We start from the raw sequence: 7,864 nt of genomic DNA on the forward strand, positions 1-7,864 counted from the left end.
ATTAGGCATAGGGATACTGTAGAATCGGTGCAGTACTCTAACATTAGTTGCAGTGATACAATAACACAGGTAGCGTAATGTAACAATAGGCGTAGTGATGAAGTAACACAGGTACAGTGATGTAACATTAGGTGCAGAGATACAGTAACACAGGTACAGTGATGAAATATTAGGTGCAGTGATGAAATAACACAGGTACAGTGATGTAATATTAGGTGCAGTGATAAAATAACATGAGTACAGTGATGTAATATTAGGTGCAGTGATGAAATAACACAGGTACAGTGATGTAATATTAGGTGCAGTGATGAAATAAGACAGGTACAGTGATGTAATATTAGGTGCAATGATGAAATAACACAGGTACAGTGATGTAATATTATGCGCAGTGATGAAATAACACAGGTATAGTGATGTAATATTATGCGCAGTGATGAAATAACACAGGTACAGTGATGTAATATTAGGTGCAGTGATAAAATAACATGAGTACAGTGATGTAATATTAGGTGCAGTGATGAAATAACACAGGTACAGTGATGTAATATTAGGTGCAGTGATGAAATAAGACAGGTACAGTGATGTAATATTAGGTGCAATGATGAAATAACACAGGTACAGTGATGTAATATTATGCGCAGTGATGAAATAACACAGGTATAGTGATGTAATATTATGCGCAGTGATGAAATAACACAGGTACAGTGATGTAATATTAGGTGCAGTGATGAAATAACACAGGTACAGTGATGTAATATTAGGTGCAGTAATGACATAAGACAGGTACAGTAGTGTCATATTAGGTGCAGTGATGAAATAACACAGTTACAGTGATGTAATATTAGGTGCAGGGATACAGTAACACAGGTACAGTCGTGTAATATTATGTGCAGTGATGAAATAAGACAGGTACAGTAGTGTCATATTAGGTGCAGTGATGATGTAACACAGGTACAGTGATGGAATATTAGGTGCAGTGATGAAGTAACACAGGTACAGTGATGGAATATTAGGTGCAGTGATGAAGTAATACAGGTACAATGATGTAACTTTAGTTGCAGGGATACCTAACACAGGTACAGTGATGTAACATTAGGTGCAGTGATGAAATAACACAGGTACAGTGATGGAATATTATGTGCAGTGATGAAATAAGACAGGTACAGTAGTGTCCTATTAGGTGCAGTGATGAAGTAACACAGGTACAGTGATGGAACTTTAGTTGCAGGGATACGTAACACAGGTACAGTGATGTAATGTTAGGTGCAGTGAAGTAGTAATACAGATACAGTGATGTAATATGTGCGGTGATGAAATAGCACAGGTGCATTGATGTAACATTAGGTGCAGAGATACAGTAACACAGGTACAGTCATGTAATATTACGTGCAGAAATACAGTAGTATAGGTACAGTCAGGTAATATTAGCCATAGTGACACAGTAACACAGGTGCAGTGATGTAATATTAGGTACAGAGATACAGTGACACAGGTACAGTCATGTAATATTAGTTGCAGAGATACAGTGACACAGGTACAGTCATGTAATATTAGTTGCAGAGATACAGTAACACAGGTACAGTCATGTAATATTAGGTGCAGTGAAGTAGTAACATAGGTACAGTCATGTAATATATTAACCATAGTGACACAGTAACAGAAATATAATAGCAGGCAAAGAAGCAATACCATTTACTATGAGAGTAAGAACACAAGTATTATAGTAAAAGAATAGGTCCGGTGACACAGTAACATAGCAGGAATAGATATGTATTAACACAGGATCCGTAATAGGAGGTACACTGAACCACAGCACAGGACGGCAGGAGACACGTGACATGGTAACACAAATATAGCAATTGATAATTAACAATGGAGTGGTATTGCAATAAGAGGTATAGTTATGTAATAACACAAGTACAGTAACGTATTAGGGCACTGATGTTATGACGCATAAAAAGCATTGTAGTAAGATAATGAAATGACACAGGTACAGTAATATAAGATGATGTGTCATAAGGTACAGTAATATAAGGTGATGTCATAACGCATACAATGAGACAGGTATAGTGATGCTATAACTCAATGCAGTGATGTAATCGAGCAGTTAGCGGTGCGCAGGTGACGTAGGCATAAAGGTGGATGATTGTTAATAATTGTCCAGTGGACATTGCAGAAGAGTTCAAGCTGATGGAGTGCTTCAATGAGTCCAGTATTGGGGGAGATAAACCCATGCCTGATACCTCCTTGCTGGAGAGAGGATGCCTCTGCTTCCGCCTGCAGTGTGGGAACTCCCTGGGGGAGGAGTGAGACCCCCTGCCCGAAGCTGTGCAGATCAGACACTGCTTCCCAAAGGACCAGAAACCTCTGATCCCAACAGGAGGAGCCTCACAAACTCTCTCCCCCCTCCGCCACCCCAGACTCCTTATATAGGAACGTGCCTTGGACTTGGCATACTTTACTTCAAGAGCCAGTGAATCATTTCCTCCATTTAACAAAAATGGGAGAAAGCTCCTCAGGATTGATGGTTAAATTTAGATCAGATTTTTTACTTTAAAATTTTTTTTGAAAAAATAAAGGAAATAAATTGTTGTGGTACCAGGAGCCAACAAGTGCATTGGTAATGAGGAATGTGATGTGAGGAGTGTGCGGGAAGCTACACCAAACATGATCTGTGAGCTCCCCCGCCTGACACTAGGAGGTACACACCACTCACTGATGTTCTATGTCATTAACATGGAAACTGTAATGTATCATCTGTTAATACACATCAATGTATCTCCACTAACAAGTCTGTAACTTTTTCAGAAAGTTCAGAGAGTTTCTTCTCCTGTGTCCAACACTGTTTCTCTGGCATGTAATGTTCCCCCGTGCTTTAAAAGAAGTTCTTCAGCAGTTGTAAAGTGTATTAGACAGTCATTCTAGCTTCTACAGAATTCATAATGTAAATGTCAGCTGCTGCAGCACCTCATTACCTGTCATCTTTACACTTTAAAAAGTTGTACTTGTGATTTTATACCATCATGATTTACTTGTGCTCCTTAAGTTCTAATGTTCTGATATCTAATATTCTTCTTTGCAATAAACGTTTATAAAATGGAGAAAAGTGGAATTTATAAAATGAGCTATTAATATCAGTCGCATCAGGGTTGTACCGTCCATAATGGCAGCACACGTGGTCACTATAGGACCCATGAGCCAAATAGAATGGTGGATCGACCAAACGCTCCGTGATCCATTCAGCCTGTGCCTGTGAGTCTGAGGCGCGATGATGTCACTACATCACATCGGTAGTGTGGAACATCAGTGCTCACACTGCACAGAGCAGAGCAGCACCGGGTAACAATGCGAGGTGAGTAGTGTTTTGGGGTGTGTTGTTGTTTTTTTAAATTTATGTCAGTAATTCTGAGAGCTATAATACTGAAAGGGGGCTGTTAAAGTCAATCAAACTGATTGGGAGGCTGGTGGGGGCCAATTATACTGAGTGTGGGGCTGGTGGGGGCAATAATACTAAATAGGAAATTTGGTGGCGGCCATAATAATGAGTGCGGGTTGGTGGCGGCCATAATACTGAGTGGGGTGCTGGTGGAGGACATAATACTGAGTTTGGGGCTGGTGAGACCATTATACTGAGTGGGGAGCTGGGGGACCATAATGCAGAGTTTGGGGCTGGTGAGACCATAATACTGAGTGGGGGGCTGGGGGACCATACTCCTGAGTAGGGGCTGGTGAAAGACATTATACTGAGTGGGGGGTTGGTGTAAGGTGTACAAGGGCGATACTATTCCCCCCCCCTCCTCACACTCACCCCACTATGTTTTATTGCATGTATATGGTTTTACTGTAGGTTTGTGTATTTTATCTGAACTGTGCATTTTGTTATTTTGTAGGGAAAGCGCAGTGCTAAGTTCAGCCACTAGATGGAGCATTTTAGTATATGTAGATAGGATAGCACACAATCTATGATATAGTTAACTGTAGGAGGGGTTAGGGAGGAACACTTCCTGGAAAGAGGCAGAAGTGGTTAGGGAGCCCGAAGTGCTCGGATGGGCTTAATGCCCAAGCTACTCAGCACCCCGCAACTTTTTTTAGGAAGAAGCCCAGCCATCCAGTGGCCTTAAGCCTGTGCTGCAGGAAAGACAGCAGTGGCCACAGTGAGAGAAGTGTTAGCAGCAGAAGAAGTCACGGCAGTATAAACGGGCAGGTCGCTCACTATGTGGCAGATCATCGCATGGGCTGATGCCCTTAGATCCAGCGTAAAACGGCTGAGGGAATTCCCTAGCACAGTGAATCTGGACAGGGAGGATGCTGAGGAACCGTATGATACGGTCCGACCCAGGCACATGCCATGTGACAAGGAGATGACTGCAGGGAAAGAGAAAGAGGCAAAGTGCAATGTGGAATCTGTTGTTAATGCTGTAACAAATATGGATGTGCTGCAAAGTCAAGAGAGTAAAGTTTTACGTTTTGAGTTACAACTGGACTGTGTCTCTGTTTGTGCAAAAGCGACCGAAGGTGATCTTAAGAAACTAAGAGAAGGTCCTAACAGTGCTGAGGATGGAGAGATAAGTGAACTGACAGCGGGACATTATTTTCATGTGATGAGAGGCCAGGGCACATCAGCCCCGATAAGCTCAGCCATGACTGCGGTCCTGGCTTTGCCCCTCACATTGTTAAGGGCAATTATACTGTGTGAGATGCTTGTGGGGTCATTTTATTGAATGGGTGGCTATAGGGAACTGTGAGGGCCCCATATTAAGTTTGGGACTGTGAGGGCCTCCATAGCGAGTGGGCTGCCTCATACTTAGTAGCGTACTGCAGGGGTCCTCATTCTATGTGAGGAGTTCTTATTCTGCATGGGAGAGCTATGGTAGCGTCAATACTGTGTTAGAGGCTGTGGGGGTTATCACACTGAATGAGGAGTTGTGGTGGCCATTATATTGTATTAGAGGCTGTGGGGGGCCATTATACTCAGCTGGAATTGGCTGTGGTGGCCAGCATACTGAGTATGGAGCTGTGAGGGGTCCTACATACTGAGTTAGTGCTACCTAAGGCTTCTTTCACACTAGCGTCGGGCTCGGCCCGTCGCTGTGCGTCGGGCCGACGTTCCCGACGCTAGCGTTGTCTCCGCCGCACAACGGGGGCAGCGGATGCATTTTTCCAGCGCATCCGCTGCCCCATTGTGAGGTGCGGGGAAGTGCGGGGAGGTGGGGGCGGAGTTCCGGCCACGCATGTGCGGTCGGAAAAAGCGGACCGTCGTGAGCAAAAAACGTTACATGTAGCGTTTTTTGCTCCCGACGGTCCGCCACTGCACGACGCATCCGTCGCACGACGGGTGCGACGTGTGGCAATCCGTCACAATGCGTCGCTTAATGTTAATCAATGGTGAAAAAACGCATCCTGCAAACACTTTTGCAGGATGCGTTTTTTCGGCAAAACGACGCATTGTGACGGAATGCAGTTAACGCTAGTGTGAAAGTAGCCTAAGTGAACGGGGTGCTGTGGGTTCCCTCATTCTGTGTGGGGGCTGTTGCAGCCCTCTTTCTGCGTTAGGGAAAGAAAATTCATTTGTAGTGAGCGCTGTCACGATGAAGACAAGGATGAGAAAGTGTAGAAAAACAACAAACATTGATTAAAAAAACAGCCATGCGTTTTAAAATCGATCTGATTTCTTCCTCAGGCAATAATACAAAGAAGTACATAAAACAACTTATAAAGAAAATGACATGTCCCATCCACGGGTGAATATAAAAACACAGACACAAGAACAACATCTGGATAGTTTAGAATCATAATACAAGTAAAGAAATTAAAATTATATATACAATGTCTAGATGTAAATGCAAATAATTGTGATTTTTTTAATTATAAAATATATATAAACAAAAAATATTAAAAAAATAAATATATAAATAAAAATACAATAGTCCCACATAAGACCTATTTATGGGCATGTTCTCATAGCTATTTCATTTAGCCCCTCAGGGTACAAAGTGCCTAGCTTTAAAATCCAAAAGTATCCTCTATTAACAAACATCCTAAGGCCGGTTTCACACGTCAGTGGCTCCGGTACGTGAGGTGACAGTTTCCTCACGTACCGGAGCCACTGACACACGTAGACACATTAAAATCAATGCATCTGTGCAGATGTCATTGATTTTTTGCGGACCGTGTCTCCGTGTGCCAAACACGGAGACATGTCAGTGTTTGTGGGAGCGCACGTATTACACGGACCCATTAAAGTCAATGGGTCCGTGTAAAACACGTACCGCACACAGACGTTCTCCGTGTGCCGTGCAGGAGACAGCGCTCCAGTAAGCGCTGTCCCCCCCACATGGTGCTGAAGCCGCGATTCATATCTTCTGTGCAGCAGCGTTTGCTGTAAAGAAGATATGAATAATCCATTTTTTAGTGGTATTTCGTGTTTAAAATAAAGCTCCATGTCCCCACCCCCTGTGCGGCTCCCCGCTGTTCTGAAAATACTCACCCGGCTCCCTCGTTGGCTGTCGCTGCTTCCTGTCCTGGCCGCACCTTCTACTGTATGCGGTCACGTGGAGCCGCCGATTACAGTCATGAATATGCGGCTCCACCTCCCATAGGGATGGAGCCGCATATTCATTACTGTAAATGAGCGGCCCCACGTGACCGCATACAGTAGAAGCTGCGGCCAGCACAGGACACTGCGAGGGAGGTGGGTGAGTATTTTCAGAACAGCGGGGGGACGCACAGGGGGTGGGGACATGGAGCTTTATTTTAAACACGAAATACCACTAAAAAAATGGATTATTCATATCTTCTTTACAGCAAACGCTGCTGCACAGAAGATATGAATCGCGGCTTCAGCACGATGCAGGGGACAGCGCTAAACTTTAGCGCTGTCTCCTGCACGGTGCGTGTGGTACCCAGTGGGCACACGGGAGGCACACGTGTGCCACACTGATGTGCCACAGAAACGCAGGGGCACACGGACACGGATAATTCCGGTACCGTTTTTTTCCAGTACCGGAATTATCTGGACGTGTGGGACAGGCCTAAAACTATATTGATAAGATTCCGGATTTGTTTTCAATCTTATACGAGAGGGATTTTTATTGTGTGTAGAACAATAGTGTTTGGAGAAACTATGAATTAAAATCCCATTTTTTATACTGCGTGTGCACTTATTCATCCCTTTATCAATGGTCTGGATAGTTCTTCTGACTTATTGTAAGTTACGGTGTAACAAATAAATAATAAAAATACTACTGCAGTTTAAAAATTGACTCATATAAAAAATCTCACCTGTCACTGGAAAATCGAAGCTATTGCTCTTATGTGGTAATATTCAGATAGACAAGCACTTCAAGCTGCCACATTTCAAATAAACTTTTAATTCAGGAATCACAGAACATTTTTTAGAACAAAACATTAGGCTACATTTATCCTTAGTATTCAGCTGTGATTCAATTCCTCCCAGTGCAATATAATATTTCAGTGTTTTATTTCTCCTAAATCTTATATTCAATTTCTTGAGAATTAACGTATTTAGAATTGGATCACCACGGACAATGGACCAATATTGAATAATATCTTTCTAATGAAAGCATGGTCTTCATTAGATGTGGTGAAGACGAAATTGAAATGTATCCATATTTTCAATAGTTTCGGCATTTTTTTAATATAAATATACACACAACTCTGGCAAAAATTAAGAGACCACCACATCAAAAACCCTGTCATGGGCAGCCCAATCTCCAGACCCGAACCCCATTGAAAACCACTGGAATGTACTGAAGAGGATGATGGATATTCACAAGCCATCAAACAAAGAAGAACTGCTTAAATTTTTGTACCAGGAGTGGCATACGGTCACCCAAAAAGCAGT

At 42.9% G+C, this 7,864-nt stretch overlaps 1 protein-coding gene across 1 annotated transcript in view; it reads right to left on the minus strand.

The window, feature by feature from the left end:
- Window positions 1-2,355, minus strand: part of LOC143806932 (PRKC apoptosis WT1 regulator protein-like) — an 85,093-nt gene extending 82,738 nt beyond the window's left edge. The window contains exon 1 of the mRNA XM_077287996.1: window positions 2,244-2,355. The gene's annotated coding sequence lies outside the window, so the exon portion shown is untranslated. The remainder of the gene's footprint in view (window positions 1-2,243) is intronic.
- Window positions 2,356-7,864: the final 5,509 nt, after the last annotated feature.

The sequence above is a fragment of the Ranitomeya variabilis genome, chromosome 2, assembly GCF_051348905.1.
Source record: "Ranitomeya variabilis isolate aRanVar5 chromosome 2, aRanVar5.hap1, whole genome shotgun sequence".
Lineage (NCBI taxonomy): Eukaryota > Metazoa > Chordata > Amphibia > Anura > Dendrobatidae > Ranitomeya > Ranitomeya variabilis.